Genomic DNA, 23,898 nt, shown 5'->3' with positions numbered 1-23,898 from the left:
TAAATCCCATTTAAAACTTTGAAACTCACCTCCTTAGCTTTAGGAGGGAGAGGGAAATAAATATCGTTTTTCCTCATTTAATTTCCATGCTATCAAATTCTTTGAGCAAGTATTCTCTTCTGATAGGGTTAGGATAATAAGCTTGCATAAACAAACTTTTTACGACACTATTAGTACATTTCCTGTCACAAAAATTATAACCTTCTAAGGAGAGCTGTCTCAATTCTGGGGAGACTTTGGAGTACAGGATGTCTTCTTTCACCATTAAAAAATCAGAAATACAATCAGAATATAACACAGAATACAAACACTCATGACCCTTCTAAGGAAAACAGATATGCTTTAAAATTCAGTTCAGTTCAATTTCTTTAACGCTTTAACAATAAACGATTTATCAGGATCCTTGGTGTTAAAAAAAGTTACTCGGATTTATTATTATTATTCTTATTCTTATTATTATTATAATTATTATTATTTATGTACTTTAATTGCTTATTATTCAGAAATAAGCAAATAATGCTGCTAGGTTTACATGATAGGGTTTGTGCATTTAATTATTTAGTGCAGCAGATTTCTAATTTTGTGAGAAAAATAAATAAATATTTTCTTTTCTGTTGTAATAATAAGCCTTGTTGGGTATTCCTACATGTTATTAATTTTTAATTCCTTCTGTGGTTTTTAATACAAGCCTGTTTACGTAATTCCTTAATGTTCACTAATAAAAAAAAATTGGCCAGTATTTTGTATATATAAAAAACAAAATGACATACTATTAATTCCCAGTTACTAATGAATCATACAGAATTTATTAAATGTAACCTGTTTAAGAATATTCTTGTAGGTTTGTCTTCTTTTTGTTACAGATATCGTCAGGGTCACAATGAAAATGTCAGCAGCAGGCATGCAGCCTAAGCCTGTCTCATCAAGATAGCTAAGCTATGCTCCATGCAGCTCAGGCACAGTATAACAGATGGTACAAACTGTCCTTTACCACTCTCAGTACTGCCTTTATTGTGGTCATTGTTCTCCCTCACCGCACGCACTCTGAGTGCTTCAGAGGGAAGAAACACCCAGCATTATGCAAATAACCTACTAAAGTGACCCAATAGATTCAATCCAGCATTTGGCAGAATAATAAATAACCCAGCTTCTGTAGAAAGTGTAGAAAACTATCTCTAGCTACTGCATATTTCAGATACATCCAGAGAGAACCAAATTCACTGAAAACAAAAACATGGGTTCTGTCCAGAACAGAGCAAAACCAAGCCAGAAAGTGCCGAGGGATCCTGGTGTTGTTCGGAAGAGAAGTGGCCCACTATGGGAAATGGGAGCATTTGAAGCATTAGGGTTTGATGACAACAGAAGAGTGGCTAGTAAACACACTGTCCACAGGGTCATTTACAGATTCACTGGCAAACGCAAGGCTCCACTCGACATAGGTACAAGATCCAAAGCAAGCGATGATGCAATTGTAGAAAGGACATCATTTACATTTACATTATTTACTGTCCAGTGTCCCCCAAATGACGATGTGTTACGGTTTCTTCCTCATATCATCTCAGGGAGTTTTTCCTCACCACCATCAGGCCTCAGGCTTGCTCATTAGGGATAAATGTTAGAGATAAACACTAACTTAATTTAAACGTCATCATTTTTCTTATAACTTCTGTTAAGCTGCTTTGAAACAATGCTCATTGTTAAAAATGTTATACAAATAAATTGAAACTGAAATGATATTAACTGTGTGGAAATACAGTCTATGATTGAAAAACCGCAATAGAAATGGACTAGAGAAGCTGACCAGGGTGTTTGGAGATATTTTTGATTCTAAATAAAAGGCAGTGGAATCCACATTGTTTGAGACAGAAGTGTGTGTGATGAACAAACACAATGTCTATTTCCACATTTCAGCTGCTGTAGAGCTTCCTCAAAAGCAGCATGCTATAGCAATTCCGAGTCGTTCTCTTTGAGTCAGAATGTTCACACGACACCCTTACTGTGCCAGAGCCTGTATGAACTCCCGTATCTGGATGACCGTCTGATGTGTGGACTGTCCTTACAGCACATCAGACAGAGCAACTGATGTAAAATATTCTAAAACTTAATTAGGAAATGTGTTATGTAACACCCGTGAAGACTGTGCGGTTTTTAATGCATGATGCTCGGTTAACTTCAATTCCATTGTCTCAAAGCAGCTTTACATGAGAAACAACATAAGAAAACAACAAACATAAACAGACACAGTCCTAGATGTTATACCAAGTGTGCAAGCCTGAGGTGACTGAGGCAAGGAAAAACTCCCTTAGATGGTAAGAGGAAGAAACCTTGAGAGGAACCAGACTTAAAAGGGAACCCATCCTCATTTGGGTGACAATCAATTTTTTGTTTATATAGTGCTTTAAACGATGGACACTGTCTCAAAGCAGCTTTTTTGTAGATTTAATGAGTTGACAGTAAGCAGGGAAAAACTTCTAATGATGACATAAAGTAGAAATCTTGAGAGGAACATAAACTCTTTTCAGTGCCAAACTTGCAAGGTTTACTTATGGGCCATGCAAGCATTTGTGACAGAAGATGAACTTGTTAATTGCAAATGCAGCAAGAAATTCTCTCACACAAATATAGAGGTAGAGAGGGATTTTTTATCAGCAGAGGTGGTGACAGAAGCAATTTATTGTTACATGGAGGAGTTTATGTTACATCTGTAATGAATTCGAAAATGTCATTGAAGCTCATACTCTTGAGTTGCTCAAAAGCCCCTGGTTACACAACTGCACCTGACTACAGAGTTTACAGGAAATTATTTATAATCACACTCTCCAGGATCAGGATGAGAATGGCTTCCCTTTTGAGTCTGGTTCCTCTCAAGGTTTCTTCCTCATGTCATCTCAGGGAGTTTTTCCTTGCCACCATAAATATGAATTTAAATTTTAAGCTTTCTAATTTCTATTCTCAATTTTTCCAGACAATTTCCATTGTAAAAAGCACTATAGAAATAAAATTGAATTGAACAGAATTAAAAACAAAAGCCGAATGCAACCATTTCAGTTTTGACTGAATGTTCAAGGATTGTCAGACATATCACAAAGACATGTATTAACATTAGTGACTGGAGAATGTGTGTGCACCCAAAGGCAATGTCTGCGTTCTCCTTCCAGTTATGCCCTTGGGTGTTCTTCCTGTATACTGCCAGATACCTCCAGCAGGAATTCCACGTGGAAAAAGTTAAAGAGAAAAACGGGCTTGACATCAGCACATCAACATTCTCAATAGAAAAGCTGTGCAGGAAACCACCTCTGGATCTAATTCCATTAAGAGATCAACATGTGTTTAATTAATCCTTGTTATTTATACCCCTATTTAAAGACATGTTCTTATGTGAGCATCTATCTTCTGAAATTAAAATGACTGTAAACAAAATATCACAGACAAATATTTGTAGGTCAGTAAAGAAAGCAACATACGTACACAACAGACCTTTTGCCACACGATAAAATAAATGAGAGCTGCTGGCTCTATTTAAAATTGTATGTGATTTAGTTTTTAGTGTTTTTAGTTTTTTAATCAAATTTGATATTTGGTCACACCAAATACTACATTACTGTTTACTGCTCTAATATATAATTTTATGTAGAAAGTCGTTTATTAGGCATTTTTATTTCCATGTGCTTTACAAGATGCACAGTGCAGTAAATAGAGTAATGGAAGAAGAATACATATCCTCCTTCAGGTTTTTATGAATCAGGACCTAAATAACAATATCATGGGTCTCACCAATTTCTATAAAAAAAATAACTAAGCTTGGCTGAGAAAACCAAAACCAAAAAATAAATCTTCAAAGGGAAAAAAGTAAGTATACCCTACAATTCAGTAACATGTAAGACCACCTGCATCAACAATAACCTGAAGGAAATATTTTCTGTATGAGTTTATCTGTCTCTCACATTATTTTAGAGAAATTATGCCCCACTCTTCTTTACAACATGGCTTCAGTTCCTTAATGAGGGCATTCATTTGTGCATAGCTCTCTTAAAATTGCCACAGCATTCCAATAACATTGAGGTCTGAACTATGGCTTGGTCATTTCAACACCTCCATTTTTTCTTTAGCTGGTCAGATGTCTATTTGCTGGTGTGCTTAGGATCAGAGTCTGGTTCATGACCTAATTTCAGGCCAGCTTAAGCTGCTGGATAAATGGTCTCACAAATCTCTCATCATTCTCTCAATGACTGCAAGTTTCCCAAGGACTGTGCCTGCAAAAACAAGCCCAGAGCAATCAACCACCATGCTTGACAGTTAGTATGAGGTGACTGACTGTGGCAACACACTGTGGAGGGTGGGGATGGTGGTGGTGGGGGATCTCTTCATCCTTCTCACTCTAGAATCATGAATTTAAAATTATTTGGAGATGACCTTACAACCCTTCCCAGCATCAATTCTTCTAGGTAAACTTGCGGACAGTTTTTGAAGGAACCCGGCAGGTAGGTTGTATCAAACATCTTGGAGAACTAACCACAGATCTTCTGTGGATGTAAGATGCTTTAAATCCTTCTGTCTTTTCATGTAATTGCATCTAGATGTGATGATATTGAGATCTGTGGCGACCAAACCATCGCTTCCAGGACTCTTCGTTCTTCACTACACTAAAGATAGTTTTTAATGACATTAGCTGTGTATTTGGGGTTGTTGTCCTGCTGCAGCCCCAAACTTGCAAGGAACCTCCAGCTTGCTTCACTGTAGCCTGCAGACTCATTATAGTACCGCTCTCCAGCCCATCGGCAGACAAACTGCCTCTTCCTACAGCGAAATATTTCAAAATTTGACTCATCAGATCAGAGCTCCTGCTGCTTCTACACCCAGTTCCTATGTTTCCATGCATAATTGAGTCTCATAGTCTCATTTCCATTTCAGAGTTATTGGTTTTTGGCTGCAATTCATCCAAAAACACCACTTCTGGCCAGACTTCTCAAGACAGTAACTGGGTGTGTACCTAGGTCCCACTGGTTTCCGATAGTACTTTGCTAATGGCATTGCTGGACTTCTTATGATGTCGAAGGAAAGTATGTATAATGTGTCTTTCAGCTACTAGATTAAGTTTCCTTAACTGATCACTGCATCTACAGTCATGAACATTGCCCGTTTCTTTGTGCTTCTACAAAATAGCTTGAACAGCACAACTTAAAACCCTAGTCTGCACTGAAATCTTTGCCAGGGAGAGACCGTGCTGAGAGACTACATCTATCTTGTGTCTTGTTGCTGTGTTCAGTCTTGCCATGGTGTATGACCTGTGACATGAAAGTGTCTTCCACAACCTCACCTAAGTAGCTGGCTGCTCTTTACCCAGTGTTAAAGCCTCCTACACAGCTGCTTCTGGTTCAGTTAATGACTTTCAACCTACCTGAAATTGATGATCATTAGCACCTGCTTGGTATAATTGGTTAATCATACACCTGACTCTGATCCTACTAAATCCCTGACTTTTTGCAAGTGTACAAAGTGTGCAAGATGCTGGTCTGAAGCCAAAGTGTCACACAAAATATTGATTTGATTTAGATTTCTCTTCTGTTCGATCACTTTTTTAAATTGAACAGTAAACAATTCAAACATATATAAAATTTTATTTTACGTTCCCTTGACTGTTAGCATTATGATCACTTGTTATAAAACCTTGTTTTAAAATAAGTGTTCAGTATTTTAGAGTTCAGTAAGCTACTCTTTTACTCTTTTTAATTAGTAGAGCTTAATATGTGTCTGCTGCCCTGTCATTACTAAAACAGAATGCAAATGACCAAGGTCAAAACATGACCAGGAATTAGACTTGAGGATTAATGAGTCTACATTAACATAATTGAATGTAAAGTAAACTTTCCACCCATGTAAGGCCACCTCCTTTGAGGCAGTCTGACATCGTTCCCTGAGCCTGAATTCACCCCAGTGCAGGACTAAGAGTCATAACTAAGATGCTTATAGACCTCCTCGGTGCCTGTGTGGGCTTAGGCTTACCCTAAAGACAGCATGAATATTATCACATGTGTAGTCCTACACACTACTGACACAATGAGACAAGGCAGATGCCTTTCCTTCATTGTGAACAGGAGGTTTCATGGTATAATGTGGCAGATTTTTCAGAGATGCAATCTACAATAAACAATAGGTTAATTAATAGTTAAACATGATTATACTATAAATAATATTTCAAAGCCATGGTTCCCAATCTTGTTTCAAGATTAATATATATATATATATATTTTTTATGAAACATAAATTGTAAAGATTTGATTTATTTTCTTGATTATCATTTAACTAAGTCATGGTCCTGCAGGCACACTAGGCTGTTGCTCAGCTGTTTCTATTGCTAGCTTCATTTTCTTTATTTGTAGAATAAATCCTGAAGTTCACACTTTTTATTAGATTGTTCAGACAGACCTTATGTAGTGCATTGACAGGCAGCCAGAAGGTAAAAGGAAAGTGTACAGTGTTAATTGGCTAAACTTTAAGTGTACTTTCCTCTTTGAAGCAGCCAACACTGTTTTTTTTTCCCTCCACCTTTTCTTTAATGAAAATACATAACGTTGGATCTTGGCTTCTTTTTACTTTGAGTCTACTTTTTTAAATATTAAATATTCATTATAATGTTAATATGGATAACCTATATGTATCCACCTATGTGCTTGGAGGTGGTTAGCTCTAATAATACCACCAGTTAATGCCTACTGCTATGACAGGGCCAGCTCCTCTGCTTGTGTAAGCATTCAAACATTAAAAAAATCCCTTTTCTGTCTTTATAAACCCACACAGTGGACACCATTAAAAGTGCTAAATTCAGGAAATTATTGCTACCAGACTACTAAGCATTAGTTTAAGCCATATAATCAAAACATTCAATATATAAAATAGATTTTATAACTATGATAACTATAAAAACTGCCATTATTACTTGCTCAAGATCACCAACATCATCATGGTCTCCTATATTGTCCTGATCTATACATTTTATAAATGTTATATGTTTGTATTCCACATGTTCAGACCCAGTATTTTATATTGTTTGTCTCTCACACCCAGCAGATATCCATGATTGTTTAAGGTACTTTTAAAAACTCACTGAAAATGTAAAAATAAAAAATAAATATTAACCTCCATTCTGAAAGCGATAACTCCATATATACCACATTACTGTCACTCAATTCAGAGTCCAAGTTAAAGTTTAGGGTTTGTTGGCCTGAGCATCAAGTCACCAATCTTGCTAGTTCAAATTAGCCTGGATTTTATTAGCTTGCTTAATGAAATACTCCCCTGACTAATATAACATTCAGGTATGCATCACACAGTATACTATTTTTAACAGATTCACTGGCTCATTTACTGACTTTGTTGAGAGGTTACATAATAATAATAATAATAATAATAATAATAATAATAATAATAATAATAATAATAATAATAATAATAAAAATAATAATAACAACAACATTACTGTAGTATATTATAATCATTTACAGATATTTGTAGTAAATATTCAATTACATGCAGTAGCTGGAGTGTAACAGATCTGCTATTTGTTGATAGAGTGCCTATTCCATATTAATGCACCTTGTCTATTCCATATTAATGCACATTTTCAAAGACGTTGGCCTCAAATAATGTTATATATCAGCAGCAATTGGAATAATTTATTGTTTGGTTTGGGAAATGCATATAAATAGGCTGTATATTTCAAAGGACACATAAAATATGGAATTGATGTCACAATTAATACCAATATAGCCTAACACTGATGCTATAACTATTTCATATTTCCTTATCAAAGGATACTGTAATACCAATATAGCTTCTGTCCTACTACTGAGCTACTGTCATATTGCAGTGAAAAGAACAAAATTGGGAGTGAATGTTCAGAGGCAGCGTAGAGATTGACAGTAAGGGATTTTGGAAGGTCTATCATAATGAGTCATACTTTTGAAGGCAAGTGCTGCTGCCAGAAACATCAGGGCTCAGAGCCAGGAGCCTCCCTGGAGGCGGTTGAGAAACACATTTATAATAGTGATTCTAAACGCAGTTAAGTGTAATGCCAAAAATGGCCATTAGAAAATTAACCAAGAGTTGTATAAATGGTAAATACATATCTTTAAATCTTGCATTTTGATGCTTTACCATTTTTATACATTAGTCAGGTATATATTGTGTGTGTGTGTGTGTATGTGTGTGTGTATGTGTGCACGTGTGGGGTTAAATCACACCCACTGATTTAATGAAAGTCTTGCTGAAGACCTGATGAAAGCCTGGTTAAAGAACATGCAAGAACCCAGGTGGGTGCCATGGAGACAGCGGATCATTAAGTGGAGATGGGTTGACTGGATAAGGTGATTTGATGTGAGGAGGGCCAACATGTCTGCTGACAAGATTAGTGTCTCGGGTACTCAGTCTCAGTAAAAGGCTGAACACTTTCTTCTGTGTCAGACCTTATAACATTTGGAAACCATGGGCAATCTAAATCTTGTGTACAGGCAACCTAGTAGTGCATACTGAGGTCATCCTGCTACTGTTGTGCTGTTGTGTGTACACCACTGTGCTCTTGTTCTTGTTTAGATATATTGAGTTAAATTTACTTCAAAGCAAGAGAACAAGGAAATGTTTAATCATAGCAAAAGAACAGGGAAACACAAAACAAAGAGAATTTGTGTTATCAATTTCTTGCCATTTTCAAGCCCATGCAGGAGATAATTCTCCTGAATTTAGGTGAAATTTACTGTCCTTACTGTTTCTTTCTAATTAGTTTCTCTTCAGCTCCACCTCAGTAGTTAGCTAATGTTGTTAATATTTAGCAGTGCATGTGCATGTACTATTTGGCCATTGTCTCAAATAGTCAGGGATGTCCATCATAAAAATATGGTGAACATACAGTGGGTAAAATAAGTATTGAACATGTCACCATTTTTCTCAGTAAATATATTTCTAAATGTTCTATTGACATGAAATTTTCACCAGATGTTGGTAACAACCCATACAATAATGTGAAATGACAGGTGAAATGACAAAAGTATTGCACATGCTTACTAAAATTTATTTAGTACTTCATACAAAAGCCTTTGTTGTTAACAACAGCTTCAAGAACCCTCCTGTATGGAGACACTTGCATGCATTGCTCAGGTGTGATTTTGGCCCATTCTTCCACACAAACAGTCTTTAAATCTTGAAGGATCCATGGGCCTCTTCTATGAACCCTGATCTTTATTTCTTTCCACAGATTTTCAGTTGGATTCAAGTCAGGTGATTGGCTGGGCCATTCTAGCAGCTTTATTTTCTTTCTCTGAAACCAGTTGAGAGTTTCATTTGCTGTGTGTTTGGGATCATTCTCCTGCTGAAATGTCCACCATCGTTTCATTTTCATCATCCGGGTAGATGGCAGCAGATTTTTTTATCAAGAATGTCTCAGCACATTTTTCCATTCATCCTTCCTTCAATTATATAATGTGTGCCAGTACCATATTCTGAAAAACCCCACACCATGATGTTCCTACCTCTAAACTTCACTGTTGGTATGGTTATTTTGGGCTGATAGGCAGTGCCATTTGTATTCCAAAAATGGTGTGTATTATGACATCCAAAAAAGGTTAAATTATGGTCTCATCTGACCAGATTATATTCTCCCAGTAATTCACAGGATTGTCCAAATGTTGTGCAGCAAAACTTTAAACAAGCTTCAACATTTTTTTCTTCAACAATGGAGTCTTGTGTGGTGAGTGTGCATACAGGCTATGGTGGTTAAGTGCATTAATTATTGTTTTCTTTGAAACAATTGTACCTGCTAATTCCAGGTGTTTCTGAAGCTCTTCACAAGTGGTTCTTGGCTTTTGGACAACTCTTCTGATAATTCTCTTCACTTCCAGATTATAGCCCCAACAGTGCTCACTGAAACATTCAAAAGTTTTGAAATCCTTCGGTAACCAATGCACTCATAAATTTGCAGTGCCAAAGGTATTGTCTTTGGTTATGTATGGTATTGTAGTGGGGTGGAGCTATCAGCACATATAACTCTGGGGAGCACGGTTACATGAAAGTTTTGGTTCCTGGTCTCAGCAACCTTGAAAAATCTTGTGGGAATTTTTTTAGTGCTCCTCTTCCATGGACTACAAACAACCAGCCCTAATCTTTTCTTTTCTTTTCTTTTTTTTTAATATTAGAGAAACGTATGTTTGTTAGTCTATTTTTGTACGCAGCTTTTCTATTACTAACTACATCTTATTAATATAAATCGCAGTGGTGGGCAAAGTACACATCTCCTTAAGTAAAAGTAGAGATACTGTAGTTAAAAAGCTACTCCAGTAAAAGTAAAAGTCCTCAGTTTAAATTTCTACTTGAGTTCAAAAGTACTTAAGTAAAAAATACTACATTTATCCTAGCTCTAATGTTGTCATTTTCGTATCAAACTATTCATTTTATGTGAGAAGAATCTGCCACACTACTCACACATGACTGTTAATACAAGGTCTGAGAAATGATCATGATACAGATGTTAGTTAACGTTATTCTAAATCAAGGAGCACAAGGGGGACATGGGAGCTGTAAAATAACAGGACTTGACTAGGATTTCCAGCTAAGATTTATGTTATACTTAAGATAGTACCAAATTAAAACCTGATAAAACACTTTACCAAGTAGCTGTTCAAATGACACATTTGTGTGTGTGTGTGTGTGTGTGTCTGTCTGTCTGTGTCAGTGTTTACGGCACAGGTACACAACAGAAGGGACCCTTATAGAAAGACAGGGTCTGTAGAAAATATTAAGTACTTCAGCGGGACAGTCTGACTTTGTAGCTCATGCAGAATACCTACTGTGTGCTGGGAATAATTTTTAAACAAATGACCAGCAAGGATCTAAGCTGATTGACTTTAACAGAATCTTGCTGCTCTACAGATTCAGAAGAAAAAAAGTTCAAATCCAGCACAGCCAATATTTCAGTATGTGTGATGGGCAATTACAGTATTTGTGTACTAAGCTTATTCTTCTTTACATAAAAAAATATGAAAAACAAATTTTACTTGCTGACTGATCAAATATCAACAATAATTGTTGAGCTATTGGGTTCATGGGTTGCTGTATAACATCAGTCACGTTAATATAGACTGTTGCTCAAGAGTAACTGATTATGTTAGCTCAGTTAACTTAAGCGTAACTAGTCATGCATGCCATAATTACAGAAATGACAGATTTATTCACATACACAGTAAAATCCTTCATTGTTGCTAGCTAACATTAGATTTAATATTAAAGTAAATGGTCATTATGATTATCATAGGATGTGCTCACCTCTACATGTTTTCTCAAATATGATGTTGAATTCTTGTAAGATGAAATGGTATGTTACTGAGGCAGAGCAGGTATCTGAATATAAAAGACACTTTCTTCTGTGCTACAACTTAAAACAAATCCTGCAGGTAAGGCCACAGGTCCTGGGTGTGCAGGTGGCAGGATGGGTTCAGGGTTTTCTTCCATCATAGGCTACAGTATTTCAGGCTGTGACACTGCAGTTTTAATGCTCTACAGAACCGTAAGTCAAAAAATGATGCATGCGCTGTATATGTTGATGTGATATGTCAATGATATGTCAAATATTTTCTATACATTAGCAAAGTACAGTTACTGGAAAAAGAGTAACGTAAAGTACAGCAACGAAATACATTTACTTTGTTCTTGCCCTCCACTGATAAATAGGTATAATTCTGAGTCTGAACATTTTTTTTATTATTATTTGCCTGTTTGTTCTATAAACGGCTCTCCAGAAATAAGAGTCAAAGCTATATATTATGCCTAACATCACTGTCAAAAATAAACCCATTTAAGAACAAAATTATAATGAAAAACCTTTTTAATGAACTATTTTGTGAGACATTCATTTTTAATGTCTATATATTCTAACACAATATAGCAAAGAACAAAGGTGGTATTCTTGGCATATTTTTTTATTAGAAAGTAGGCTGAATGGATCATTAAACTATCCTGATAATGAGTTTGAAGTCTACCCCCTATCCCCCCCACCCACAAACCGTTCCATATCCATCTTTCTTAGGCTTGTTGCCGTAGTGATTGTGAAGGTGCTGGAGACAAACATAAATATAAAAGGCAAACAGCTGTGATATGACTCAGCTATCTCCCAAATACGGCACTATACTTCAGCTGTGCATGCTGAGCTTCTCTAAAAATAATCTCCTTCAAACCTACACATTTTTGTTATTCCTAGCTTTCATTTCATGTTGCTTATTGTTGTGCGTCTTGAAGCTGCACATTTCGTGTTAACTTTAAGCAGGCAGAGCAGTAGAGCATTAGAAGTGATGGTGAAATGCCTGCACGGCAAAAAAAACATCACATCTTAGCAAGCTAAAATATCTTGAATATAGTCAAAATGAACTCTGATTTCTTATTACAAGAATACCGCAAATTATATTTAGGATTATTAAGCTTATTTCTAGGCATATTGTGCTATTTCTAGATATATCAGATTATTTTGCTAAATCTATGATGCAGAAAAGATGCAAAATTATCAGCTAATATAATAACAAAATTAAAAGCTTAAGAATAATAAAATGCCAAAAAAAATCATTATTCAAATTTTGATTAATAATCATATTTGGTTTATTGTAATCTTATAATTAGAAAGAGTAGATACATATGTACATCAATTCAAAGTATTATCACTAGTTAAGATGACATTTTTTTGCAGTGTGAGTTTATTTCATTACAAACACCAATTGTCCAAAATTGCCTAAAAGGGCAATAGGCCATAAAAGCAGTGTTTTGGTGAATCTATTGGTTGTCACTTTGCCTGATTCCCAAACCAAGGACTCTCAGATACAGAGAGAAACATTCAGTCATTTCACATTTAAATTAATATGGTGCTATTTACCTTTTCTTTATCTGGACATTCTGGCCAGGAAGTGTATTCTTGACAAATTGTCCCTTTCATCTGCCTTTGCTAATAAAACCATCACTGTATCTTATAACTATCTTATAACTAGTATTTTAACTAGTTTTGTATTATTCTAGACCATTATTGAGCACAAACACTAAACAGGTTTACTGTTACAGTTACAAATACTGTTGGTATTTAACTTTAAAAACATCTCATGCCTTCAAACATACCAAACATTTGTTTTAAATATCAGTCTTCTGTATTTTCTAGAGTTGAACATCCTTTGGAATGTATGATCAGATTTTTCAGTTTGAGACAGTATGACCACACTCAGGACCAAAGGTTTTTGGGAGACACAAAACCCTTCAGCGCTATGCATGAAATATATATGAATATATATTTTACAGCTCAGCCTGGAAACCTGACAGACAGAAATTTCCACAGGTAAAATGTGAAATAAATATTTTGCAAATACAAGTAATGAAAATCCAATAAAAAATATTTCTTTTGATTCAGTCTCTCTTTTTGCTTTAATTATTTTTCATTTTTTGTTTTTTTCTGTACCCTGTGATGGACTGGTGACCTGTCCAGGGTGTACCCCTGCCTTTCGCCCAGTGTGTGCTGGGATAGGCTCCAGCAGATCCCTGTGACCCTAATTAGGAATAAAGTGGGTATAGACAATGGATTTTTTCTGATGCAGATTTTTGTTTCTGTAATCTTTATTTGCTTCTGACTTTTGGCACATTTTTACTGATGGTGTTACTTAAAAGGCATTACATTTCCTCAACTGATTTTACTCAACTGAGTGGGAGGTGCTCTGAAAGTTCACACACATTTCTTTATCATACAAGTATTTTCATTCTATCCAGTTAAGCAGCAGTTTAAATAGATAACAAGGTGATGTGAATATAAATGATCACTTTATGAAAATAAGGATCTTTTTCTAAGTTTCAAGCTTGAGCCTGTAGATGGTGCCATGAAGTGTACTAATCACATACATTTTTCTAGACCATTGTCCCCTCCTTACCCAAATCTGACAATTTCTATGAAAATATGTGCAATGGATTATAGAAATACTCTGTGTGAAGAAATTTAACTGTAGGATTTTTAAATAATGGGCCTGTAAACATGGGATTTGAGACTATTGTGTGCAGGCAAATTGGACTTTCTGCCTGATTCCTACACCATCATCTCATTATAATAATAATAATTTACACTTATTTTCATAGGAAATGGTCTCAAAGGCTTTTCAGAGCACTCCAAACTTTATTAAGGTAGTGACTTCTTCATAAAAAAGAAAAAAGAAAAAAAGATGACACTTTATTAGAAACACTATATTAATATTGGGTCACTGCCTCACATTGCTCTCAAAACAGCTTTAATTCTTCATGGCATAGATTCCACAAGATGTTGGAAACATTCTTTGTAATACATTAAAATTTGACCCTGGTTAAAGCCGCTCAGATTCTTATACTTTCCCGTTTTTCTAACTTCCAATACGTTCACATTGAGAACTGGCTGAAGTTCCTCTGCTGCCTAATATGTCCCACCCCTTGACAATGAGTCGATCAATAGTATTCATTTCACCTGTCAATTGCCTGTTGTTTGATTTTATGGCTGATTGGTGTTCAATAAAAATTATTATACTTGCTATTTTAGAAAACACTAAAGAAATTATCAAGCGGAAGGAAAAACAAAAGCAACATCAGCCTTTCAAAATAACAATGTATGCACACCATATAGAACCAGCACTGGTATTTAACTAGCTGATTTTTATAGTGATCCTGTCATCTAATATAATGCATTATTATTATTATTATTATTATTATTATTATTATTATTATAAATAATAATTATTGTTATATTAATAGTAATATATTAATGACAATTATATTCAAAATTAATTAACATGTCTTCATTTACTTACATAGTGTAGTGTGGGGTTGCAACTTGAAAAATTTGGGTCCAAAAAATTTGGGTCCTGAAGCAAAACCAGTTGAGAACTACTGATATAATGTAAGCCATTAGGCTAAGTTTGCTAACAAGTTTGCTAAGTTCAGGCAAACCTAAACCTAAACTTATTTCTAATGTATTTATTTGCTGTATTTTTCAGTTTTGGGTTTGCTGATCCTCTTTATGATCACCACTTCTTTTCAAAATGAGTTACATTAGTTATATTATTTAATTATGTAAATTGCAGTTTCTGTTGTTTTCCCACCATAAACAGGGCTCCTGTGGCTGCCTGATACCTTTTGCCAAATACTATTTTTTGCTTTTGTTCATATCTGTTTAAAATAATGGGAGCCTCTGGGTAGTCTAGGTTCCTTAAGTGAACAGTTACCAAGCTTACAGCAAGAAATGGCTCTCGTATAGCACATTTTCTTATGTTAATTAAAATGGTCTAATTATTCATCCCATTTTGGGCCTCTTTCCTTACACACACACACACACACACACACACACACAACATGCTTATCACCACCTCCGGTAAAAACCACATGCCGCTATCCACAGGGTTTCCCTCTTTAGGATGTGCCTTGTACAGCCTGCACAAAGCTTTATCTGACGTGTAAACACTAACATTATCAGAACAGCTTGTATTTAACACCATCATTACTGTTGCTCTGATAATTAAGTAAAAACAATTCTAATATAAACTCTATTAAATAAAGTTATATTGTAGACTCACTTGAGAGTTTGATGACATAAATCTAAGTTTGAGGAGAATACAATGCAGATAATAAACAGATGAGTCACTTCAACACTGAACACAGATTGTTTTGATTTGTAATGAATGATAAGGACATCTGGTGCAATTCTCTAATTATTACAATAAGGAATTTTACTCACCCTTGTTTACTGTGCTGATCAATTAGTATGCAGGATGTCTTGGCTGTGTTTAGACTTTTCAGAATGACATTTACGTCTCAGATATTTTAATTAAACCAAAATAAACATTGCTTATTTTTGCCATTCAGGAATAGTTTATCATATTATCAAAGTTTATCACCCTGAACTCTGGTTCAGGTCCAAATAACACAGTCTGTGCAATTCCCTTGATAAAACCTTTATGAGTATAGAGCACTGTAGATAATAGTAATAGTAAAGAACACTGGACTGCCAGTTGGAAGGAATAATAAAGTCTTACCTGTATATTTTTCTCTGAACTAACAAGCGAAAGAGAAGAGCTTCTAGAGCAGCTTGAGGATTAACACCTCTGGAAATGCTCAGGAAGATCTTTCATTTAAGGTGAAGTGCCTCTTCAAACTCCATGATCCTCCTTCCACCCACTGGCTGGTTTTAGACTGGTTTATCATCCATTAAACATACTGAAGCAATTGCAGTTGGAATCTTTATTAGCTATGAAAACACGTACCTGCCTGCCTTGTTCTAGAGATCTGTGATGACTGTGAAGACATTGTAGACTGTATTATGACACTTACCACTGAGTTTGAGTCCCAATTAGGAAGACGAGTCTTTAGGCCTGGAATAAGGGATGAATTGTAAAAAAAAAAAAAAAAGAAACCTGCTAAAATAGTGCCAAATAAAGCCTTTCTCCTCACTCCCAGTCGTGCCGACTTGCAATCAACTCTCAAAACACTAGCAAATAATTTGAGTATGAATTACCAATATGTTAAGTTCATCTATGTTTGAGATTTACAAGTCAGGGTGTCCTAAATGTACCCTAAAATATATATATCAATAAATAAGTCTGAGAATTTTGTATATTTTAAGTAAATTCAATGTAATACTTTCTTTAAAACATGAAAAGTATGCCCATAGACTAGAAGACTCAAGCGCTTGTGTGTATAATCTCTGTGGATGTCTTAACACAGTCTTGCATTCATCAATGTATTTCAAGTCTAAACTGATTTTTGAAGCTACACTGTTAACCCAAACGTTGTTTCTATGCAAACAGTTTGAGTAAATATCACTTTTAAAAAATGAGTTTTATTGCATTACTTAAACAGTATGAGTACATGAAACAATCACTAGGTGTACTTAAGTTTAAAAAACTTAAACTATTAAGTTTTACCTAAGGCCACACCCCTATGGCAGCTGATTGGCTCAAGATTCAAAACTAGTCTGGGTTTGTTTGTTGGAGGACATTGAGAAAATTGCACCTTTTTCTTAATTTCACAGAGTAAATTTGGTCTTTTCTGCAATTTACCTTCTCCTTGGACAAATATGTTTTCTGCCTGGAACTTAACTGTAGTAACATGCAGTTGAAAAAAACAGCATTTGCATTTTTCTGTTTTTCACACTTTTGGACTATTCTAAATGCCAGGTGACTGCAGTAAAGAAGAGACCATTTTCTTGGTGAACTTGGTGAGTTGTTTTCTTTGTTTAAGTACTCCAAATTAGAAACAGTTGAAACTTTCCTAGTTAGAAATATGTGTACATCTGAATGTATGTAAATTTGAGGTTGACTCCAATACATACAAAAGCAGCATGGTATTTTTTATATTTCATGCCCACTTTTAATATTAGTCTCATTTATTGCCCTACTCTTTATTCCTCCTTACTACTTTATTTACTCCTTTTTATTGTCTTGTATCTCACACAACGAAGAATCTTAATGATGGAGAATCCTTGGACATTCCAGTGGGAATTCTCTGCTATGAGGACAACAGAGCCACAAGCCCAGCATCACCACAACTGAACCCCTCAAGAGTGCGAATTATCCTAGAGGGCAGCCTTGTAATGGATGCACTCAGCAACCTGCCTCGAACTATGTGCCTCTTGTTTGGCTATACCTATGCACTCCACTTGGAGTACCTGAAGTGCATGAAAAACACTTTTATCTTTATTCAGCAGGTAATGCTAAACGTAGGTCGAAGTGAGCTACCACCAAAGGTTCAAAAGCTGAAGAACGATCTTGCAGTGTAAGACACATCTATCATCATGGCACAATTTCAAATATTCTTGCTGTTGCTCATTTTGTAATATGTTTCTAATGTTTTTCTTGTAATATATGTGATTGTTAAAAATGTTTGTTTAACTAGAACTGAAATTGTTCTAACAGAGGACACATTTTAGAAAGTTGCAGTTTGTATATTTAGCAGGTAAAGCAGATTTACATTCCAAAAAAAAAGTTCCTGTAAACCAAGGGTTCCCAAATTCTGGTCCTCAAGGCCCAAAGTCCTGCTTGTTTTCCAATTACCATGCCTGACTGAACACACCCAATCCAGGTAATCAGCAGTGTGCAGGGCAGGGTTAGTTGGAAAACAAGCAGGGCAGTGGGACTTGAGGACCTGGTTTGGGAGCCCCTGCTGTAAACAAAATGGTTTCATGTTGAATGTTGTAACATATTGTGCCACTTAAAGTTTAAGGCAGTTATCATCCAAGATTCAAAAGCAGAAACATGAGCTTGGAGTGTAAGACACTTTTGTGATGACTGCACAGTTGTTCTTAATACTAACAGTGCCTGCTTTGTTGTGTGGCACAATTAGACTGCACTGAGAGGTATAAATAATCATACTGTTTCTCCTTTTGTATGCACTTATATGCTGCTACATGGTACAGTAAGTGTTTTTATTTTCCAAACTTGAAAATTTGGAAAGGTAGTTTTAGGGTGTTTCAAAGTGATTGTGAGAGAAAATGTCTGCAGCAAAATATAAGAACTACAGTCTATTCTTATATTTTGCTGCAGACATTTTTTCTCACAATCAATTACCTGTTATAGGTATTATTCTAACTATTCTTGTCATTTAAAGCTGTTTAAAGCTTATTTGTTTGTTGTTGCTTTGTAATATGTTTCAATAAAATAAAAAATAAAAATGTACTGCATTGTGTGGTCATTCACAAAAAAAAAAAAACTAACTGAAGTGGAATTTTTCTATCCCAATTATTTTAGTACACATATTGTTTTATGTATATTTGACTTAATATATTAAGTTCTGACTATTTTACATTTAAGTTGACTCTACTTAAGCAAATAAATTTTTTCTACTGTCGATTACTTAAAGCAATTGAGGCAGTCACTTGCCTCAAATGGTTTAAGTACAATCAAATTAGCCGAGTTTACAGTGTATACAGCACTGTTGAAATAAAATACTGTGTCTTACATAAGGATTCACTTTCTTCCTTTTCACAGGAAAAGGAAAAGGAATAAGGACAGAACAAAAGACAAGGATAAAATATAAAAATATGAAATATAAAATATAAGAATACGAATTATACTAAAAATACAAAATATAAAATATAAAAACAAGTTCACAGTAGGTAAAAAATAAAATAGAATAAAAATACAATAAAATATAATAAATAAAAATAAAGTAAGGTATGGTATATACGTATATAGAATATGTATATAAAAAGAATATATATATATATTTTGTGCAGATGTGCATAAGTCCTCTTTGTATGTAAACGGGAGCAGACTGTGCAACATGTATGTTTATGTGTTTGTATTGTGTGCACAGTCTTGAAATGTGCAAATGTGCCGATGTACATTTGTGTGTTTATTGTGTGCCACAGTCCTGTAATGTGCAAATGTCCGGTGTGGTTGGTTGGAGTTCCAACACGTGTGTGTAGGAGCATAGTAGGTCAAATCAGTTGAGTTCCATGTGAGGTTCTGATTGAGAGACCGTATAGCCTGTGGGAAGAAGCTTCTCCTCAGTCTCAGTGTTGGCCTTCAGGAAGCGGAAGCGCTTCCCTGACCTCAACAGTGAGAAAAGTCCATTGTTGGGGTGGCTGACCTGCATAGGTCCATTATTATTATAGGAAGCCCTTAAAATGGCATGTTATTGTATTGTAAGAATTGACACATAGATAAATCCATATCAATATATCCAAGTAGTAAATAATCCATATAAATATATCCAAATATAAATATCAGTATTTAAATTTTTTATGGTGCTCTGAGTCTGAATATGAGGATAAATGCAAATCCTTCAGCATAATAATCTCAAGATCAGCCAGTCTATTTGCGAAGTACAAACAACAGAGAATGTTTTCAGGAGTTTGTTTGATCAAATCTGAATGATGCCACAGCCATCCGTGGCCCAGAAGTCCAAGACAGCAAAATTTGCCCTTTTCTCAGGGAGGGAGGGATGGTATACTGTCTCTTCCGTATCAATCACAGAAGCACTAGCCAATCACAGGGATCTATGAGCTCATATGTTGCTGGCTGAGAGAAAGGAGATGATAGGCTTTGCTTTCCCTAGTAGCTGTTGGTGGAGAAATAAAAAAGAAAAAAATAGGGAGAACATTTTGTGGGAGGAATGTACAGATGAGTAACTAGCTGGTATGGCATGATACACTATTCTATGTGAGGATCTAAACTGTATCCAGGAGTGACATTTTATGGAAAAAATGAGCAGGTCTTGTCAGACGAAGACAGGTTCTCTGAGCTGAATGAATCCTTTTTCACCTCTCTATCAGCGGTTGGGAGGACACTCACATAGCCTGAAGGGCTGATTAGTTAATGTGACAAGGATTTGACCTGTTTTAAATCAAAATTGGTCTTGTATTATAGTTATATTATAGCTAGGGTTGTGAAGTATTGATATATATATATATATATATTTTTACCTGTTCAGAACACAGAGATGGGGAACGGGGAAACATTACTGGATTTTGTGGCAATGCAATATCTTGTGATATGAATATAATTATATTGCCCAAGTCAAGTTAGAATGTTTGTTTAATTATAATTTCCAGTGCCTGCTGAGGAGGACAGCTGCTCAAACAGTCAGGTCTTTCCTGAGTTTTCTCCATAAATGAATATAAATAAATGTAACATGAAGTTTTTTTTTCTCTAACTGCTGTTGCTCAATTGGGATTAAGGAATTAGGTAAAGTTTATTAGCAAGTAAAATCCAATCTACTAAGTGCAGAATGCAAAATCACATATTTTAATATTCACATATGGTTATTTAATCTGGATATTTCAAATACACTGCATTCTCCTTGACATAATGTGGTACTGGCCTTTACTGCAGAGTTCTTGGGAATGTCCACAGCATGTGGACAGAGATTATGAACACCTGATCATCACACTCATATCTGGTTCTTTCTGAAACTGTTGCTACAAAGTTGGAAGCACACGATTGTGTAGTACTGTGTAGAATGTTTTTGTAGGCTGTGGCATTGCAGTTTCTCTTCACTGGAACTAAGGGGCCCAAGCATGTTCCAGCATGACAATTACAAAGAGAGGCTGGAGTGGAAGAACTCAAGTGACCTGCAAAGAGCGCTGATGTCAAGACCACTGAACACCTTTGTGATGAATTATAATGTAGACTGCATCCCAGGCCTCTTCACTGAACATCAATACCTTACTTCATTATTGCTGTCCACATTCAAAGATATAACATAAAGCATTCCCACAAGAGCTAATGCTGTTAGCAGCATAGCAGCAAAGCGGTGATTACATCTGGCATGCGATGTTTAACAAGCACATTTGGTTGTGATGGTTGCAGAGTGCTTGCGGAAAAACTTGGCGAAGATGTGCAGAATCTGGTCGTCTCTGTAGAAGTAGGGGAGGGGAGCTCTACAACTCCAGGTTGATTTGCCGGTTGATGGCAGCTTCACAGTTCTGGTGGAAATTTTGTCTCACCTGAGAGCTCATGTTGCTTTGTCGGTTTAGTTTTGTAATTTAGCTCTGCTGGATGATGTCATACAGAGAATTGATGGCTTTTTTCAGCAATGAAAGAATTATTTATAAATCCAAATCCAAATTATAAATCCAAATCTCATGCTTTGTTATAAGGATGGTTGTTTCTATTAGATTTTACATTTGCCCCAAGACCATAACATAACAAGAGTCTCAAAATAAATCAAGGGATGAATATTTACCGTTTAATACATACATTTAAATAATTATTTTGCAGGAAACCATAGTACCTTGATAGTTAGTCACCCACTGACACCTGCTCACAAGACGAAAGAGAAAGAGTTAGAAAATTTATTTTAAGGGATTTACTTTTTTCCAGCAGATTGAAATGTGAGCAATTAGAATTTAACTGAAAGGCTGAGTGTCAACCAGAGGCCGGGTCACATTTGTTAAGACCAACGGGGCAGAGATTCAGAAATGACCCTTGGATCTCATTAGTCAGTCTTCAGGATTTCTACCCTGGTCCTGGAGTACACCCTGCTATATATATATATATATATATATATATATATATATATATATATATATATATATATATATATATATATATATATATATATATATATATATATATATATATATATACCATATATACCATAAAGGCAGTTTGGATTTTTGGCTCAAGACTCTCTATTAGCTGAACATTTGTGTAAGCTATGCAAAACAAATGGGTTCTTTTGAGACATTAATTCAAATCATCCTTTAATGAATTATGGTGGGAAATAATGCACATCTTGTATAAAGGCAATGAAGGTAAGCAGAACTGCATATTTACAAGCAAGCCTGGGATTCCCTTTTCTTACCCGATCTGTAACACACATTTAAACATTACATGATTACGCCTTATGATGCAATCAGATCTGTATTGAGCATGTATGTAACTTTACATTAGTGTGTGTTTTGTAGCATTTGGAAACAAAGACCATAATTTTGCTTGTGAGAACATGTTAGAAAAATGTGAATCTTAGAAAGAATTCACATTAAATCTCTATTGGTCAACATGGCAGAAACAATGGAGCGGTATCATAGTTGCATTAAAAACAAAAATAACACAGTCTATATATACATACATATATATATATATATATATACACATATATATATACATATATATATATATATATATATATATATATATATATATATATATACATATATATATATATATATATATATATATATATATATATATATATATATATATATATATATACACTATATTGCCAAAAGTATTCGCTCACCCATCCAAATAATCAGAATCAGGTGTTCCAATCACTTCCATGGCCACAGATGTATAAAATCAAGCACCTAGGCATGCAGACTGTTTTTACAAACATTTGTGAAAGAATGGGTCGCTCTCAGGAGCTCAGTGAATTCCAGCGTGGAACTGTGATAGGATGCCACCTGTGCAACAAATCCAGTCGTGAAATTTCCTCGCTCCTAAATATTCCACAGTCAACTGTCAGCTGTATTATAAGAACGTGGAAGTGTTTGGGAACGACAGCAACTCAGCCACGAAGTGGTAGGCCACGTAAACTGACGGAGCGGGGTCAGCGGATGCTGAGGCGCATAGTGCGAAGAGGTCACCAACTTTCTGCAGGGTCAATCGCTACAGACCTCCAAACTTCATGTGGCCTTCAGATTAGCTCAAGAACAGTGCGCAGAGAGCTTGATGGAATGGGTTTCCATGGCCGAGCAGCTGCATCCAAGCCAAACATCACCAAGTGCAATGCAAAGCGTCGGATGCAGTGGTGTAAAGCACGCCACCACTGGACTCTAGAGCAGGGAAGACGCGTTCTCTGGAGTGACGAATCTCGCTTCTCCATCTGGCGATCTGATGGACGAGTCTGGGTTTGGCGGTTGCCAGGAGAACGGTACTTGTCTGACTGCATTATGCCAAGTGTAAGGTTTGGTGGAGGGGGGATTATGGTGTGGGGTTGCTTTTCAGGAGCTGGGCTTGGCCCCTTAGTTCCAGTGAAAGGAACTCTGAATGCTTTAGCATACCAAGACATTTTGGACAATTCCATGCTCCCAACTTTGTGGGAACAGTTTGGAGCTGGCCCCTTCCTCTTCCAACATGACTGTGCACCAGTGCACAAAGCAAGGTCCATAAAGACATGGATGACAGAGTCTGGTGTGGATTAACTTGACTGGCCTGCACAGAGTCCTGACCTCAACCCGATAGAACACCTTTGGGATGAATTAGAGCGGAGACTGAGAGCCAGGCCTTCTCGTCCAACATCAGTGTGTGACCTCACAAATGCGCTTCTGGAAGAATGGTCAAAAATTCCCATAAACACACTCCTAAACCTTGTGGACAGCCTTCCCCAAAGAGTTGAAGCTGTTATAGCTGCAAAGGGTGGACTGACGTC

The sequence above is a fragment of the Hemibagrus wyckioides genome, linkage group LG16 (assembly GCF_019097595.1).
Source record: "Hemibagrus wyckioides isolate EC202008001 linkage group LG16, SWU_Hwy_1.0, whole genome shotgun sequence".
Taxonomy (NCBI): domain Eukaryota; kingdom Metazoa; phylum Chordata; class Actinopteri; order Siluriformes; family Bagridae; genus Hemibagrus; species Hemibagrus wyckioides.
The sequence above is the reverse complement of the archived record's forward strand: the minus strand, read 5'-3'. Positions refer to the sequence as shown.